The sequence below is a fragment of the Rana temporaria genome, chromosome 10 (assembly GCF_905171775.1).
Source record: "Rana temporaria chromosome 10, aRanTem1.1, whole genome shotgun sequence".
NCBI lineage: Eukaryota > Metazoa > Chordata > Amphibia > Anura > Ranidae > Rana > Rana temporaria.
In genome coordinates, this window is record NC_053498.1 from 100,709,985 (window position 1) to 100,726,713 (window position 16,729).

The 16,729-nt window shown below is 44.7% G+C and overlaps 1 protein-coding gene across 2 annotated transcripts in view; it reads right to left on the reverse strand.

Moving 5' to 3' along the window:
- SLC35E2B (solute carrier family 35 member E2B) overlaps window positions 1–16,729 on the reverse strand; it is a 65,674-nt gene extending 48,945 nt beyond the window's left edge. For both annotated transcript variants that reach the window (XM_040325836.1, XM_040325837.1), the window contains exon 1: window positions 16,428–16,729. The gene's annotated coding sequence lies outside the window, so the exon portion shown is untranslated. The remainder of the gene's footprint in view (window positions 1–16,427) is intronic.

Below are 16,729 nucleotides of genomic sequence, written 5' to 3' on the forward strand. Positions count from 1 at the left end.
ATTAAAGTGGATGTAAACCTGGTTCAGGAAAATTTGAGCTGGGCACATCTGTAGTGTTTACTTATCCCTCTTCAAAGCCCTGAGTCCAGTGGCTTGCTCCTTCTTGGTTCTTCTGTTATCAGCATGATAACTTCGGACAAGTTCTCTGTCAACTGAGATAAAACCAGCCTGAATTTTGTGTCAGGGTGGGTGCTATAAATAGATTAGCAGACAGCTAGTCCTTCACAGCACAGCTATGCATTGCTTGTCAGAACACGCTGTATTACAAGGCTGTTCAAACTCAGTCACTATGGATTTATTTTTCTGTGTTCTGCCAAAAACCTGGCTGATCCTGCTGTTCATTGTCCCTCCCTCTTGACTGCGTACCCCACTGCAACCTGAGATTGTGTAGACCAGCTGTAGGCACATCTACAGTTTCAGTTCCCTTCTAAGCTGTTAATTTCCTCCTGTTTCTTTATTATCTGTGCAAGTCACATGGCCATAAAGTCACACATACGTCATATACAGGTATACATAGGGATAAATAACAGTGCACACCCTCCCGCCTCCATGCAAACCAAACCGATAAACACTATGGGGGTGGGATATTACATGTTGATTGATGGAGGTGTCACCTCCCTGTTATTCTAAACACATAAAAACAAACAAAGACAAGCTGGAGGGGCAAAATCAAATCAAGAAAAAAATCAAGAAAACAGTAAAGTAAGCCCAGTTTTTGTCTATAATGTGAAAGAGAATGTTATGCAGAGTAAATGGATACCAAACATGTCATGCTTTAAAACTGCGCCTGCTTGTGGAATGGCGACATACTTTGGTATTTGAAAATCTCCTTTGGCGACATTAAAACATTTCTACAGGTTACCAGTTTGGAGTTAGAGGAGTTCTCAGGCTATATTTTTTGCTATGATCGCAGCGATATCTCACATGTGTGTTTTAAACATTTACATACAGTACAGACCAAAAGTTTGGACACACCTTGTCATTCAAAGAGTTTTCTTTATTTTCATGACTATGAAAATTGTAGATTCACACTGAAGGCATCAAAACTAAATATAAAAATTAATAAAATATATTTCATATTCTAGGTTCTTCAAAGTAGCCACCTTTTGCTTTGATTACTGCTTGGCACACTCTTGGCATTCTCTTGATGAGCTTCAAGAGGTAGTCACCTGGCCCAGCACCCCATCACTCTCCTTCTTGGTCAAATAGCCCTTACACAGCCTGGAGGTGTGTTTGGGGTCATTGTCCTGTTGAAAAACAAATTATGGTCCAACTAAACGCAAACCGGATGGAATAGCATGGCGCTGCAAGATGCTGTGGTAGCCATGCTGGTTCAGTATGCCTTCAATTTTGAATAAATCCCCAACAGTGTCACCAGCAAAGCACCCCCACACCATCACACCTCCTCCTCCATGCTTCACGGTGGGAACCAGGCATGTAGAGTCCATCCATTCACCTTTTCTGCATCGCACAAAGACACGGGGGTTGGAACCAAAGATCTCAAGTTTGGACTCATCAGACCAAAGCACAGATTTCCACTGGTCTAATGTCCATTCCTTGTGTTCTTTAGCCCAAACAAGTCTCTTCTGCTTGTTGCCTTTCTTTAGCAGTGGTTTCCTAGCAGATATTCTACCATGAAGGCCTGATTCGGTTTCGGAGGCAGCAGCACGGCGTGAGGATGGCGTCATCAATCGATTATTGAAAGTCGTAACATCGATGCCTCATCGTGGGCGGCCGAATCCCGATGCACGATTAATTTCGTCACCCATAGAGTTACTATGGGGCTACCGGTGTCACTGCCTCTCCTACACTGTGAAGCCACCACTGACAGCTCAGCCTGGGACTGGACTTGAGCGGCTGCAGAATAGGCAAGAATAGTGATTTTCTTTTCCTTCTTCACAGATTAGAATGTGAGAGTAGGTTTAGAGTTAGGCCTTGCCTTTACTTCCACTTTAAAGCGGAGTTCCACCCAAAAATGGAACTTCCATTTTTTCGGAATCCTCCCCCACTCTGGTGTCACATTTGGCACCTTTGCTCCCACTTCCGGGCATAGATAGCCGCAGTATCCACGTATATCAACGCCACGTCTGGCTCATTCTTCGTCCCCCCCCCCGCTGTCTTCTGGGAGACACACAGGTACCAGAAGACGGCGGGGACTAGTGAGGGCGCGCAGCACGACTTGCGCATGCGCAGTAGGGAACCTGACGGTGAAGCCGCAAGGCTTCACTTCCCAATTCCCTTACCGAAGATGGCGGCGCCTCCACCCGAGAGCTGAGGGACAGATCGGCTTCGGGTGCCAACATCGCGGGTGCCCTGGACAGGTAAGTGTCCACATTTGAAAAGTCAGCAGCTGCAGGATTTGTAGCCGACTTAAAAAAAAAAAAAACATTAAAAAAAATTTGGGCGGAACTCCACTTTAACTTTAAAGCCTCATTTACAAGATCAATGCGCAAAAGATTTATGCACACTATATTAATGTAATGTTTATGCGAATGCTGACATTGACTAATGATTTCTCATAAATGAGTGACTTTCAAGGGCGCAGGCAGCAAGATACAGTGCTCTTCTTTTACAAGCATGGATATGTTTAGCATAGCAACGGGATCGCTTAGCGTCCATATGTCTACTTTAATAAATGGCCATGTCATCTTAAAGCGGATCTCCACTCTAAAGTGGAGTCCCGCTGATCGGAACCCTCCCCCCCTCCGGTGTCACATTTGACACCTTTCAGGGGGGAGGGGGGTGCAGATACCTGTCTACAGACAGGTATCTGCACCCACTTCCGGCCCTACGATACGGGCAAAGGACGGGTTTTTTTCCTTCCTTCCCGTCCGTCCCCCGTTGTATGCTGGGAACACTCGGCTCCCAGCACACAGCGGGAGCCAATCGGCGGGCGCAGCGCGACTCGCGCATGCGCCGTAGGGAACCGGGCAGTGAAGCCGGAGCGCTTCACTTCCTGGTTCCCTCACCGAGGATGGAGGGGGGAGCAGCAGGGTGACGAGCGATCGGCTCGTCATCTGCTGCGATCGGCGCTGGACTCCAGGACAGGTAAGTGTCCTTATATTAAAAGTCAGCAGCTGCAGTATTTGTAGCTGCTGGCTTTTAATATATTTTTCCCGTGGCACATCCGCTTTAAAGCGGGAGTTCAACCATTTCTTTTTTTTTTTTTTTTTTTCTCCCCATAGATTCCTGCTCGTTCGGTCTAGGGGAATCGGCTATTTGTATTAAAATATGATCCGTACTTACCCGTTTTCGAGCTGCATCTTCTTCCGTCGCTTCCGGGTATGGGCTTCGGGAGCGGGCGTTCCTTCTTGAGTGACAGTCTTCCGAGAGGCTTCCGACGGTCGCATCCATCGCGTCACTCGTAGCCGAAAGAAGCCGAACGTCGGTGCGGCTCTATACTGCGCCTGCGCACCGACGTTCGGCTTCTTTCGGAAAATCGTGACGCGATGGATGCGACCGTCGGAAGCCTCTCGGAAGACTGTCAATCAAGAAGGAACGCCCATTCCCGCAGCCCATACCCGGAAGCGACGGAGAGGATGCATCTCGTAAACGGGTAAGTACTGCACATATTTTAAAACAAATAGCCGATTCCCCTAGTAAAAACGAGCAGGAATCTAAGCCTAAAAAATGCCCTCTAAGGGTGAACCACCGCTTTAAGCTACTAATCCCCTCCAAGACACAGAAGACATAAATGGATCACAAGATCATAGGCACTGACCCTACAATTCCTGTACTCGTTTCCAAAGGATGTGTAGCAATTTGGCTGGAATCGGCTTACAGAACATATAATTGTACTAAGGCAATTAGCAGTTCAAGCAGAACAGCTTGTGCGATGGATCAACCATAAATAAACCACCAAAAACAACAATGTGACCGATTAAATAATAGAGCACAGAAATGGAATAAGCAACGGAACTGCAGGCTGGCCGGCCGTGGTTTTATACACACAATAAAACAGAATGGGTGTTTTTACAGTCCACTTTAATTGGGGTCGTCATACAAATTAGAACACAGATTTACTTCTCCATCTCCTAGAACTGGTTTTTCAATTCGTGAGCGTGGTTAGGAGCAAATAAACCATGACGACATGTCAACAATCATTCTTTCAGGAATTCTTATGACAGAGGAGAGCTAGCAGCCAAGGCAATAACATATACTATAAAATGCCATACGGCCTGCCCTCCCACTTCCAGGTTATGAAGCCTTTCTGAACATAGGGAAAGGATGGGTTACAACATCTGGCAGGTTTTTATTGTAAATTTCAAAGAATGTTGTACAATACAAAAACAATAATATCAGTGTAAGCGCTGGTTCACATCTGTGTGGTGTAGGGAGACCGTCCCGTTCCCATCGATGATAGAAAATCACGGCAGCTAGAGGTGCTCACAGGGCTGGAGGAGATGTATAGGCGGTCCACCCCCAATCTGACACGACTTCCGCTCAATACCCACACGGCTTCCAGAACTTCTCCTTCAGTTCTGTGAGCACTGCCAGCGGCTATGATGTTCTATAAATCGCCAGGACTGGGACACTATGCAAGTTATAATTTTTTTTAATACTGCCCACTAGATGGCGCTTCCTTTTCTATATATGCGATTCATTGCAGTGCAATTTGCCCCATTTAATATTGGCACAAATTGCACCGCAAAATATCTGTACTCTGTATCGGCCAGTACTTGACCAAAAGTATCGTTACTCGCACTGGCCAATAAAAAAAATGGATTGGTGCAGACCCAGAGTGGTGTTTTAGGCTTGTTACCACCAAACTCTATAGGATGTGTATTTCAATAAAGGCGCATCAAAGATGCAGCATGTAGATTATTTTTTTAACGCACTGCACCTAAAGCGCACAGGTGTGGATGCACGCAACCATTCTCCTCCACCTTTGTCAGCAGAAAGGTATAAACGCCCATGCTTAAACTGGCCATATATGGCTCAAATCTTGGCCAGTTCAGCAGGAACCAGCCGAGATTCAATCCAACTATGGGCAGGCTGACTGTACCAAATTCAATCCATTGATCGACTTGGTTACAACCAGCATATTGGATTTTTAGCATGCGATTACTGTCATTGGCTATAGCCACTAGCAGTAATCACTGTGTTATCCAGGCAGGGAAGGCCTCCCGCACCACCCCTCCCCTCCCTGGGAGAACACAATGGGAGGGAGCTCCATGGAAATCAAGCAATGTTCTCTTTCTTGAAACCCATGGTTGCAGGAAAGAACATTGCATAATCTATGGCTTGCCTAAGATTTGCATTCATTTCATACAGTGAAAACTGTATAAATTAGGTCACTGTGAAGATAACGAACATCCAGCCAGAGAGGGAGCCACAGATGTAAGCAGGTTGAGTGTTTCACCACCATGCGGTGTCCTTGGTAGCAGATCCTGCATTGCATTACAAGAGTGACATCGGCCTAATTGCACAGCCCAGTCCTTTCAACTAAATGAAAAAAACAACATGTACAGCCATATGTAACCCATACCACATTCCATATATCAGGTATCCGAGAAAAGTCATAAGAGATTAAACCTGAAGAGAGCACAAAAATATTGTCCAAAAGGAGACGTCTGACATTAGCGTTGACAAAGCCAAAACAAACAGAACTTGGCCGTCTTCTTATGTACCATAAAACCTGCTCTACCGTTCCATCTGAATAGTTCACTATAGGCAAACGGAAAATTGTAGCTGGATTCACGTAGATGAGCCTAACGTTAGGCAGGCGTAGCGTATCTCATATACGCTACGCCGCCGTAAGTTAGAGAGGCAAGTGCTGTATTCACAAAGCACTTGCGTCCTAAGTTACGGCGGCGTAGCGTAAATGTGCCGGCCTAAGCGCGCCTAATTCAAATTGTGAAGAGGTGGGCGTGTTTTATGCGAATGAATCGTGACCTGACGTGATTGACGTTTTGAACGAACGGCGCATGCGCCGTCCGTGGACATATCCTAGTGAGCATGCTCCAAATTACGCCGCACAGACTTATTGGTTTCGACGTGAACGTAAATTACGTCCAGCCCCATTCACGGACGACTTACGCAAACGACGTAAAAATGCAAATATTTGACGCGGTTCCGACGTCCATACTTAACATTGGCTGCGCCATCTTTTTGGTGGAATAACTTTAGGCCTGAAAACGCCTTACGTAAACGGCGTATGTTTACTGCGACGGGCAAGCGTACGTTCGTGAATAGGCGTATCGCGCTGATTTACGCATTCTAGGCGTAAATCAGCGTACACGCCCCTAGCGGCCGGCCTAAATAGACAGCTAAGATACGACGGCGCCCGCGGTCGTATCTTAACTAGATTTAAGTGTATCTCAATTTGAGAATACACTTAAATTTACGACGGCGTAGATTCAGAGTTACGACGGCGTATCTACTGATACGCCGGTGTAACTCTCTCTGAATACACACGGTTCTGTCTCACCTCTGTCCACAATGTCTTCTAAGGTCTCTCCTTATCGCCCAAGTCGTTTTCTAGCCCTCCTCGCCGCTCAATAACCCGTTTGCCTATACTTACATCACTAAGTTTACAAAGAAATGCTTCTGTGGCTTTTTGTTCTTCCATACCCAACCAAGCCATCGACATGTGTATCCCTACCACGTCAAACAGCAGCATCATTGTCCATTCCTCTGGGTCATCCAATGCAGGATCACCATCCTTCACATACATGGTCTAATCCTAGAACTCCCTGAAGTATAAGGACAGTTACACACAAGGCGGACTCCATCGCTACAAAGTCCGCCTGCTCCCGCCAGCTCAGCGGGAGATCAGTCCGCAGAGCTGGTGGATGACAAGCTCCTCTCTGCTCACTGAGCGGGGAGGGGCTTGTGCAGCGCCGCTGATTCCTATGGAGCGATCTGATGAAAACGGACAGCATGTCCGTTTTCGTCAGATCTCCCCCGATCCGATATGGACGTATCGCCATATGTCTGATTTTGGCAGATCGGATGTCAGAAGACACGTCTCCGCTGACATCCGACGCTCCATAGGACTGCATGGAGCGGCCATTCAGGTCCGCCGTCAAAACTGTCAGGCAGACCTGAACGGTCCGTCTGTGTGAAAGGGGCCTAAACCAGCAGCAGTGGTCTATGTATCGCTTGCTCCCCTCAACTGCTCTTTATATATATGATCACTCAACACTGCTCCCCTCCTCTGCCCACTGAAACAGCTTGCAACCCAGTTATTGCTGTTTTGCAATTTTTAGCCAGTTGCACATAGATGTAATAATTTACTGATGCTTATACTCAAGATCTTGTTGGCATAAAGAATCTGTGTAAAATGTTCTGTAAACACCTTGAGTAAACGCATGTATGCGTAAAAATTCTTCATTGCCAAGTTATACAATATAGATGCATAAAAGACACTCACGCTCATAAACTACTGCACTCAAACATAAACAAATTAATTTTTGGTTTTATGGCTCTGTACTCATGACTATTACTGATCTTTACACAGCTTAGAAGCATCAGTGAGGGACCCCAGAAGTGGAGGATCTGGGTTGCTCTGTGCAAAACCATTACACAGAGCAGGTAAGTATAACAAGTTTGTTTAAAAAAAAAAAAAAAAAATCACTTTAAAGACTCTGTGCAGGGAAGATCAGCATCTGAACCCAGAGAAAGTGGAGGAAATGGAAGGCATTACAATTACTGTAGTTGGTTATTTATATTTACCACTGCATATGGATATTTAAGAATAAATTGCATTTTTTTTAATTTACATATTAACAAAATTGTATGCCATACTCAATTTTAAGATTATCCGATTAGTCGATTAATCGAAACAATAATCGGCCAACTAATCGATTATGAAAATAATCGTTAGTTGCAGCCCTAGTTGCCACAGGTTTATCTATGTATTGAGCAAGGAAGTGTGATAGGGACCCCCATGTCCCAGGTCCTATTCCCCGCCCCCCTAAACTTTTTGATACTTTCTAAGCTTTCCCCAAATACCCCCCACTTATGTTAGCAAGTGGGAGACGGACTTCGGTGTCACTATAGAACCCAAAGAATGGACCAAAATATGGTTGGCCACACAATCATGCTCAATGAACATTGCTGCGTTGGAAGCCCCTCTCTCACGTGGGTATCTGGCTTCTGCGTGAATCTCTAAATTTGTTTCTTTGGGGCTGCAAAAAAAAATTTAATAAAAAATCAGGAACCCATAAGCACGTTTGGTGGAAATGTCAAATAGTCAACAAATCCTGGATTGAGATTTTTGAACTCCTCTCTAAAGTGCTTAACAGGACACCTTAGCTGTCATCCAGCTGTTGCCAAACAAGTCCCATTATGCCACTGACAGTGGGAGTCGTAACTTGTCAGCCTTGCAATGCCTCATGGGACATGTAGTTTCACAACAGCTGGAGGGCCACCAGTTTCAGACCCTGCTTTAGACACAATAGCTATGCTAAACTTGCCCCCCCTTAAGACATCACCCCTGCCGAATTCAAACTTCTTCTACAAATTACAACAAAGCAAAAAGTAGCTGCTGCTTGGGAAACCCCACATTCTAGTTTCCCCGAAGCTAAAAACCGGGTCACCACTGCCATGATCCATGGCAAAATTGAAGCTACATAGCAAGATAGCCTTCCTAAGTAAACTAAAATATGGTAGCCTTGGGTAGATCATTTTCCTCCACAAGGATTAGATCCTGCACTCCTTGAACTCTATAGTACCATCTATGTAGGGCTGCAACTAACGATTATATTTATAATCGAGTAGTTGGCCGATTATTGTTTCGATTAATCGGATAATCTTTAAGTGTGGTGTACAATTTAGTTAATATAAAAAAAAAGGCAATTTATTCTTAAATATCCATACGCAGTGGTAAATATAAATAACGAACTACAGTAATTGTAATGCCTTCTATTACCTCCACTTTCTCTGGGTTCAGATGCTGATCTTCCCTGCACAGAGTCTTTAGTGATTTTTTTCTTTTTTAAACAAACTTGTCATATTACCAGCTCTGTGTAATGGTTTTGCACAGAGCAGCCCAGATCCTCCACTTCTGGGGTCCCTCACCGATGCTTCTGGCTCCTCCTGCCTTCAGAGTGCCTCAATAGCAAGCTGCAAAGTATAGTATAGAGCACCCGCTATAGCAAGGTAAAAAAACTTCTGCCTTTAGAACCACTCACTTCCTGTCCAGGACTACATGTCCCATGAGGCATTGCTCCTCACACTTTCACAAATTCTCAGGCACTTAGTGACATGTATGGATGGTGTACTGTACTGAACGTGTTCTGCACTGCATTTCCTGATATGTAAACAAATAAAGCATTCTATATGCAGGCTAACTAATCAACTGGCCGATTAATCGATTATGAAAATAGTTGACAACTATTTTCATAATCGATTAGTTGTCGATTAATCGATTAGTTGTTTCGGCCCTACATCTATGACTTGCTATGTCCTGAGCTGCTGTTATTTTTCATGCCAGATCCCACAGGAATCCCCCTACTACTCCTCATCCCCACTTAAACCTACCTTCGACCCTTACCCCCAATCTTTAATCATTTATTGAACTGGATGCAAATGCATGAATACACTGTTCGGTGAAGGTAGGAGATCAGCAGCAAGGACATGTAAAAAAGTTTTTGCCCGGAGTTCTCCTTTAACCACTTCCCTACCGGCCCATAGTAAAATGACGTCCACAAAGAACCTCTGCCGTTCAGAGTGGACGTCATATGACGTTCTGGGCTTTGTGGGGGGGATATCTGAATGATGCCTGCAGCGATTCTGCACAACGTAAGAACGATCATAGCGGCAGTTCCGCCGCTAGATCGTTCTTACAGGCGGCGGGAGGGGACATCCCCCCCCCTCCCGCCGCCATCCGGTGCTTCTCCGGGCTCTCCCGTGTCATCGGGGGCCCGGAGAACGAATCGTCCGGCGCTCGCAGGAAGCATAGAGATGACTGGTGACCAGATGGTCACCAGTCATCTCTATGACCGTCGGAGGACCCGGGCGCGATGTGATGACGTCACGCCCGGGTCCCCGTAAGTAAACAAAGCCGCGATTGCGGCTGCTAAGCAACAGTAAACATGAGATCGGTGAATTTTTTTTCACCGATTTCATGCTTTCAGGCCTGGAGGAGAGATGTGGGGTCTTATTGACCCCGCATCTCTCCATTAAGAGTACCTGTCACACACATTCCTATTACAAGGGATGTTTACATTCCTTGTAATAGGAATAAAAGTGATAATAAAAAAAATAAAAAAAAATAAAAAAGTGTAAAAAAAGAAATATGTAAAAAAAAAAAAAAAAAGAAATAAAAATTTTTTTTTAAACGCCCCTGTCCCCAGTAGCTTGCGCGCAGAAGCGAACGCACACGCAAGTCCCGCCGACATATGTAAACGCCGTTTAAACCACATATGTGAGGTATCGCCGCGTGCGCTAGAGTGCCAGCAACAATTCTAGCACTAGATCTCCTCTGTAAATCTAAACTGGTAACCTGTAAAAAATTTCAAAGCGTTGCCTATGGAGATTTTTAAGTACCAAAGTTTGGCGCCATTCCATGAGTGTGCGCAATTTTAAAGCGTGACATGTTAGGTATCTATTTACTCGGTGTAACATAATCTTTCATATTTTACAAAAAAATTGGGCTAACTTTACTGTTTTGTTATTTTTTTAATTCATGAAACAATTATTTTCCAAAAAAAAGGCGTTTGAAAAATTATTGCGCAAATACCGTGCAAAATAAAAGGTTTCAATGACCGTCGTTTTATTCCCTAGGGTGTCTGCTAAAAAAACATATATAATGTTTGGGGGTTCTGCGTAATTTTCTAGCAAAAAAATGATGATTTGTACATGTAGGAGAGAAGTGCCAGAATAGGCCCGGTATGGAGGTGTGTATAAAAGCCCTGTATGGAAGTGGTTAAAGGATTTACAGGCCTACAGTTCGTAATTATGGAAGGTAATACTATCTACAGCCACTCTGTTCTTACTATCGGTACGTTTTTTTCCTACTCAACAATGTGCATCCTATACTACTTTGTATTTGGATGGAAAAGTTGGAATGCAATTTTGAACAAGAAGAAAAAAAAAAAAAAAAAAAAAAATCATAGGAGATGCTGCATTTTTATGAACAAGCACTATGTATAAGGAAGTCTTTTTAACCTCTTGGCACCCGCGCTATAGACAAAAGACGTCTACAGCGCCGGCGCCTTCCTGCCGGGTGGACGTCATCCTGTTTACTTCCGCGATGCGCACCCAGGGAAAAGCTGGGCCCGTCGTGTCACGCGGGTGCTGAAGCGCGTGCCTGGCGGCCACGATGTCCACTAGGTACCCGTGATCGGCAGTGACAGAGCCAGGGACGTGGAGCTCTGTGTGTAAACACAGAGATGAACATCCTGTCAGGGAGAGGAGACCGATGGCGTGTCCCTAGGGATACAAATCGGTCTCCTCCCCCAGTCAGTCCCCTCCCCCCACTGTAAGAATCACTCCCAGGGAACAAATTTAACCCCTTGATCGCCCCCTAGTGTTAACCCCTTCCCTGCCAGTCACATTTATACAGTAATCAGTGCATATTTATAGCACTGTTCACTGTATAAATGTGAATGGTCCCAAAATAGTGTCAAAAGTGTCCGATCTGTCCGCCGCAATATTGCAGTCCTGACAAAAATTGCAGATAACCGTCATTACTGGTAAAAAAAATAAAGTAAAATAAATGTCATAATTCTATCCCCTATTTTGTAGGCGCTAAAACTTTTGCGCAAACCAATCATTATACGCTTATTGTGATTTTTTTTACCAAAAATATGTAGGAGAATATGTATCGGCCTAAACTGAGGGGAAAAAAAAAATGGGATATTTATTATAGCAAAAAAATATTGTTTTTTTCAAAATTGTCAGTCTTTTTTTTGTTTATAGCGGGAAAAAAAAAAAAAAAAAAAAAAAAAAAAAAAAATCGCAGAGGTGATCAAATACCACCAAAAGAAAGCTCTATTTGTGGGGGGGGAAAAGGAAGCCACGTTGCACGACCGCGCAATTGTCAGTTAAAGCCATGCAGTGCCGAATCGCAAATAGTGCTCAGGTAATGGAAGGGGGTAAATTCTTCTGGGGTTGAAGTGGTTAAAAGGGCCAATTATTTTTACCTTGTTATTTCCAGCTTGACTTCTGCTTTACTGGTGCAAGAAACATAAAAGTAGCAAAGATCCCCAATGTTTTAGAGACACTCTGCCTCCTCGCTTGCCTTTTGCCCATTTATTTGGCCAAAGCCTGCCAAGATACACAGTAACGAAGAACACCAATCTGCTAGTCCCTTCAGTTGGATTAGGATTTAATTTCTATAAATAAAGCACTCTATTAGTAAAAATGTCCTGCAGGCAAAAGGTGGAAGAAAGGTATACAAAAGCAGGGAAAGCTAAACAGTGAATACTCTTCTAATATTTGCAGGGCTCTGTTTACTAGGCAGGTGGCACAGGCAGATCAAAGTACATTTGGCATAATGAGTACAAACTGCAGGAGTTATCATACACAAGGGCGGATAACAGATAGGTAGACAACTGTCATTTCAGGAACAACTCCATCAAAAACTGTTGGCGTCCATTTTATATATACATACCAAAATTTACACGTGTAATATGTGGCTTTCAGCACTGAGAACAATGACGTTTTTTATTTCCAGCATCTCCGAAGGCCAATTTTGTTTTCATTTTGATTAGAGCAGGGTTTGACAAATTTGCTTGGAATCTAGGAGCCAGCTAAAAAGTTAGGAGCCAGAAAGCGCGCCCCGTCCCGACGAGCTTGCGCGCAGAAGCGAACGCATACGTGAGTAGCGCCCGCATATGTAAACGGTGTTAAAACCACACATGTGAGGTATCGCCGCGATCGTTAGAGCGAGAGCAATAATTCTAGCCCTAGACCTCCTCTGTAACTCGAAACATGCAACCTGTAGAGTTTTTTTAAACGTCGCCTATGAAGATTTTAAAGGGTAAAAGTTTGACGGCATTCCACGAGCGGACGCAATTTTGAAGCATGACATGTTGGGTATCAATTTACTCGGCGTAACATTATCTTTCATAATATAAATTGGGATAACTCTACTTATCAAAAAAAGTGTATTTTTTCCCCCAAAAAATTGCGCTTGTAAGACCGCTGCGCAAATACGGCATGACAGAAAGTATTGCAACGATCGCCATTTTATTCTCTAGGGTGTTAGAATAAAAAATATATATAATGTTTGGGGGTTCTAATTAGAGGGAAGGAGATGGCAGTGAAAAAAGTGAAAAACTACAATTAGAACTGCTGTTAAACTTGTAATGCCACGGGCCACCACCAGATGGCGCCAGGTCACAAAAGGAAGCTTGGGACTTCACAAGGCCGCAAAGCCACGGCCTCAATTACCGGCCGTCTCGGGACCGCCGCACGGAGGTGGGAGCGCACAGAGACACAGGATCCTGTGCCTCCGTGCGCCCCTATCTCCCCCGCCACAGGATCGCGGTGGCCGGTAATTAAGGCCGCGGCTTTGCCACAATTTCTTGTCGCAATTGCGACCTGGCGCCTGGATTTTGTCGACCCCTGGATTAGAGTATGAAATAGGTAAAGCCCCTGGCAGAAAAATACTGTCACATTAAGGAGATTTCCCTTCACTTCCTGTACTGTAGACACAACAGGAAGTGAGCAGAAAACTATCCAATGCGTGGGGAATCCCATGTTAGATGGAGCAAGCGTCCTCATTGGAAGATTTTTCTTCACGCCCACTTTGGTCACAACTCTTTGGGGACAATTTAGAATTTTCCCTTATTTTCAGTCGTAGCGACAGTGGCAACGTGTCTCTTCTGCCTGCTATCAGTTTTTTTTAGGACAAATTGGGCTTTCATTTTATCTCTTGATCCCCCTCCCCCCCCCCCCATTATCACAAGGAATACTGGCCCAAATTAAAAAAACATATTTTTTCCCTTTAAATTTAGCTGTATATTTTTTGTTACTATCGTAACCTACCACCAAAGAACAAAGCAAAATCAATTCAAATAGTACAGTCTATAAACAATAGTGCGCATTTTGCTTTTTATTCTACCTAAAACTAACGGACTTGTGCTAATTTAACCACTTAAAGACCAGGCTTTTTCTGGCACTTTTTGTTCACAAGTTTACCACTTAAAGACCGGCTCACGACTAAACACGTCGGCAGAATGGCACAGCTGGGAATAGTGACGTATATTTCCGTCACTTTTAATTTCCCGTCGTGTGGGTGCATCCGCACGCCCCTGCTGTGAGCTCCGCGTACTTGATGTCCGCCGGTGTCACACGATCGGGCCACAGAACGTGAAGAGGCCAGTGTAAACAAGGCATCTCCCAGTTCTGCCTATTGACACCGATCGTCTGCTCCCTCTCATCGGGAGCAGCGATCAGTGACGTGTCACTCGTAGCTACGCCCCCTAACAGTTAAAATCACTCCCTAGGACACACTTAACCCCCTTCCTCACCCCCTAGTGGTTAACCCCTTCACTGCCAGTCACATTTATACAGTAATCAGTGCATTTTTATAGCACTGATCGCTGTATAAATGTGAATGGTCCCAAAAAAGCTTCAAAAGTGTCCAACATAATGTCGCAGTCACAATAAAAACCGCTGATCACCGCCATTACTAGTGGGAAAAAAAAAAGCCATAAAAACTATCCCCTATTTTGTAGACGCTATAACTTTTGCGCAAACCAATCAAACGCTTATTGTGATTTTTTTTTTACCAAAAATAGGTAGAATACGTATTAGCCTAAACTGAAGGAAAAAAAAAGTTTTTTTTTTATATATTTTTGGGGATATTATAGCAAAAACTAAAAAATATTGCTTTTTTTCCAAAAAATTTTGTTTATAGCGCAAAAAATAAGAACTGCAGAGGTGATCAAATACCATCAAAAGAAAGTTCTATTTGTGGGGGGGGGGGGGGGGAAGGAAATCAATATTGTTTCGGAGCCACGTCGCACGACCGCACATTTGTGAGTTATAGCGACACATTGCCAAATAGCAAAAATTGGCCTGGTCATTTGGCGGCCAAATGGTCAGGGGCTGAAGTGGTTAACCACTTCCATACCAGGCACTTACGCACCTTCATGCCCAAGTCAATTTTCAGCTTCCAGCACTGTCGCACTTTGAATGACAATTGCGCGGTCATTCTACACTGTACCCAAACTATTTTTTTATCATTTTGTTCCCACAAATAGAGCTTTCTTTTGGTGGTATTTGATCATCTCTGTGATTTTTATTTTTTGCGCAACAACTGAAAAAAGACCGAAAATTTTGAAAAAAATAAAACGTTTTTTTTCTTATCTGTTAACTTTTTTTGTAAATAATTAAGTTTTCTTCTTCAATTACGGGCACTGATATGGCGGCACTGATGGGCACCGATGAGTTGGCACTGATGGGCAGTGATAGACGGCACTAATAGGCGGCGCTGGTATGCGGCACTGATGGGCACTCATAGGCGGCACTGATGGGTGGCACAGATGGGCACTGGGCATGGATGGGTACTGAGGGGTGGCACTGATGGCATTGCTGGGCATCACTTTTTTATTCCATATTATGCCAGTCAGTGCCCATGTTGCCAGTCAGTGTCCATTTGTGGGCACCGATTGGCATCTATTCTCTATTTTTTTTATATATATATATTGTTGCCCCCTTCCCTGGTGGTCCAGTGTGGGCTTCCCTAGTGGTCCAGTGTGGGCATCGGAGGGGGGGCTGTGCTGATAAACAATCAGCGCGAACCCCCCGTCAGGAGAGCCGGAGGTCGGCTCTCCTCTACTCGCGTCTGTCAGACGCGAGTGAGGAAGAGCCAATCAACGGCTCTTCCTGTTTACATCGTGATCAGCCGTGATTGGACACGGCTGATCACGTGGTAAAGAATCTCCGCTGGAGGCTCTTTACCGAGATCGGAGATGCAGGGTGTCAGACTGACATCCCACATCACCGATCGCCGCGCGTCCCCGACGGGCATGTTATCCTGCTGGACATCAATAGACGTCCAGTCAGGATTTCACAACCACTTCCCGGACGTCAATTGACTATTGACTGGACGGGACGTGGTTAAATCAGTATTTTTTGACAGAAAATTACTTATAACCACCCAAACATTATTCTTTTTTTTTTTTTTTTGCAGAGACCCTAGTGAATAAAATGGGGATTGCTGCAATTTAAGTCACGCTGCAATGTAAACACCCATGCAATCAGATTCCAGTGTGACTGCGGCGAGTAATGGGTATTGGCAAGTACTGCGTGCAGGGATTGGTGCCGATACCAGCCGCGTCCTAGCGCCAGATTCTACAAAGTAAAACAAATGGATATGCTGCAAACAATATCACCAGCAAATGTACAACTAATACTACAAAGTGGAAGGCTGATATGACTGGCCAGAGCCAGCAATGTGCACATTGTATACAAGCAGCTTCTACCCTCATATACACAGAGGACACGTCATACAACTATCCCCTTACCTGTGTGCAGACAATGCCAGGCCTGCCTGTTCATCCTAGGGTCAGGCTCTGTTGGATGAGCTGGCAGCGGCCTAAGCCTCCTCCAGAAGCCAGGGACTTTCCTGGCTGCCGTACCCTCCCAACTCGGCACCTGCGGCGGTCTTACAACTAGAAAGAAACCGGTGTTCGGAGAGCAGCTAAAAGAAAGCAGAGGGAGCTCAACGTGCCATCACCTCCTACTACATACACCGCCTGACCCTGTCCTCCATAGTCACATGACAAGCACACACCAATCAGAAACATCGCCCACTGACAACACGAGC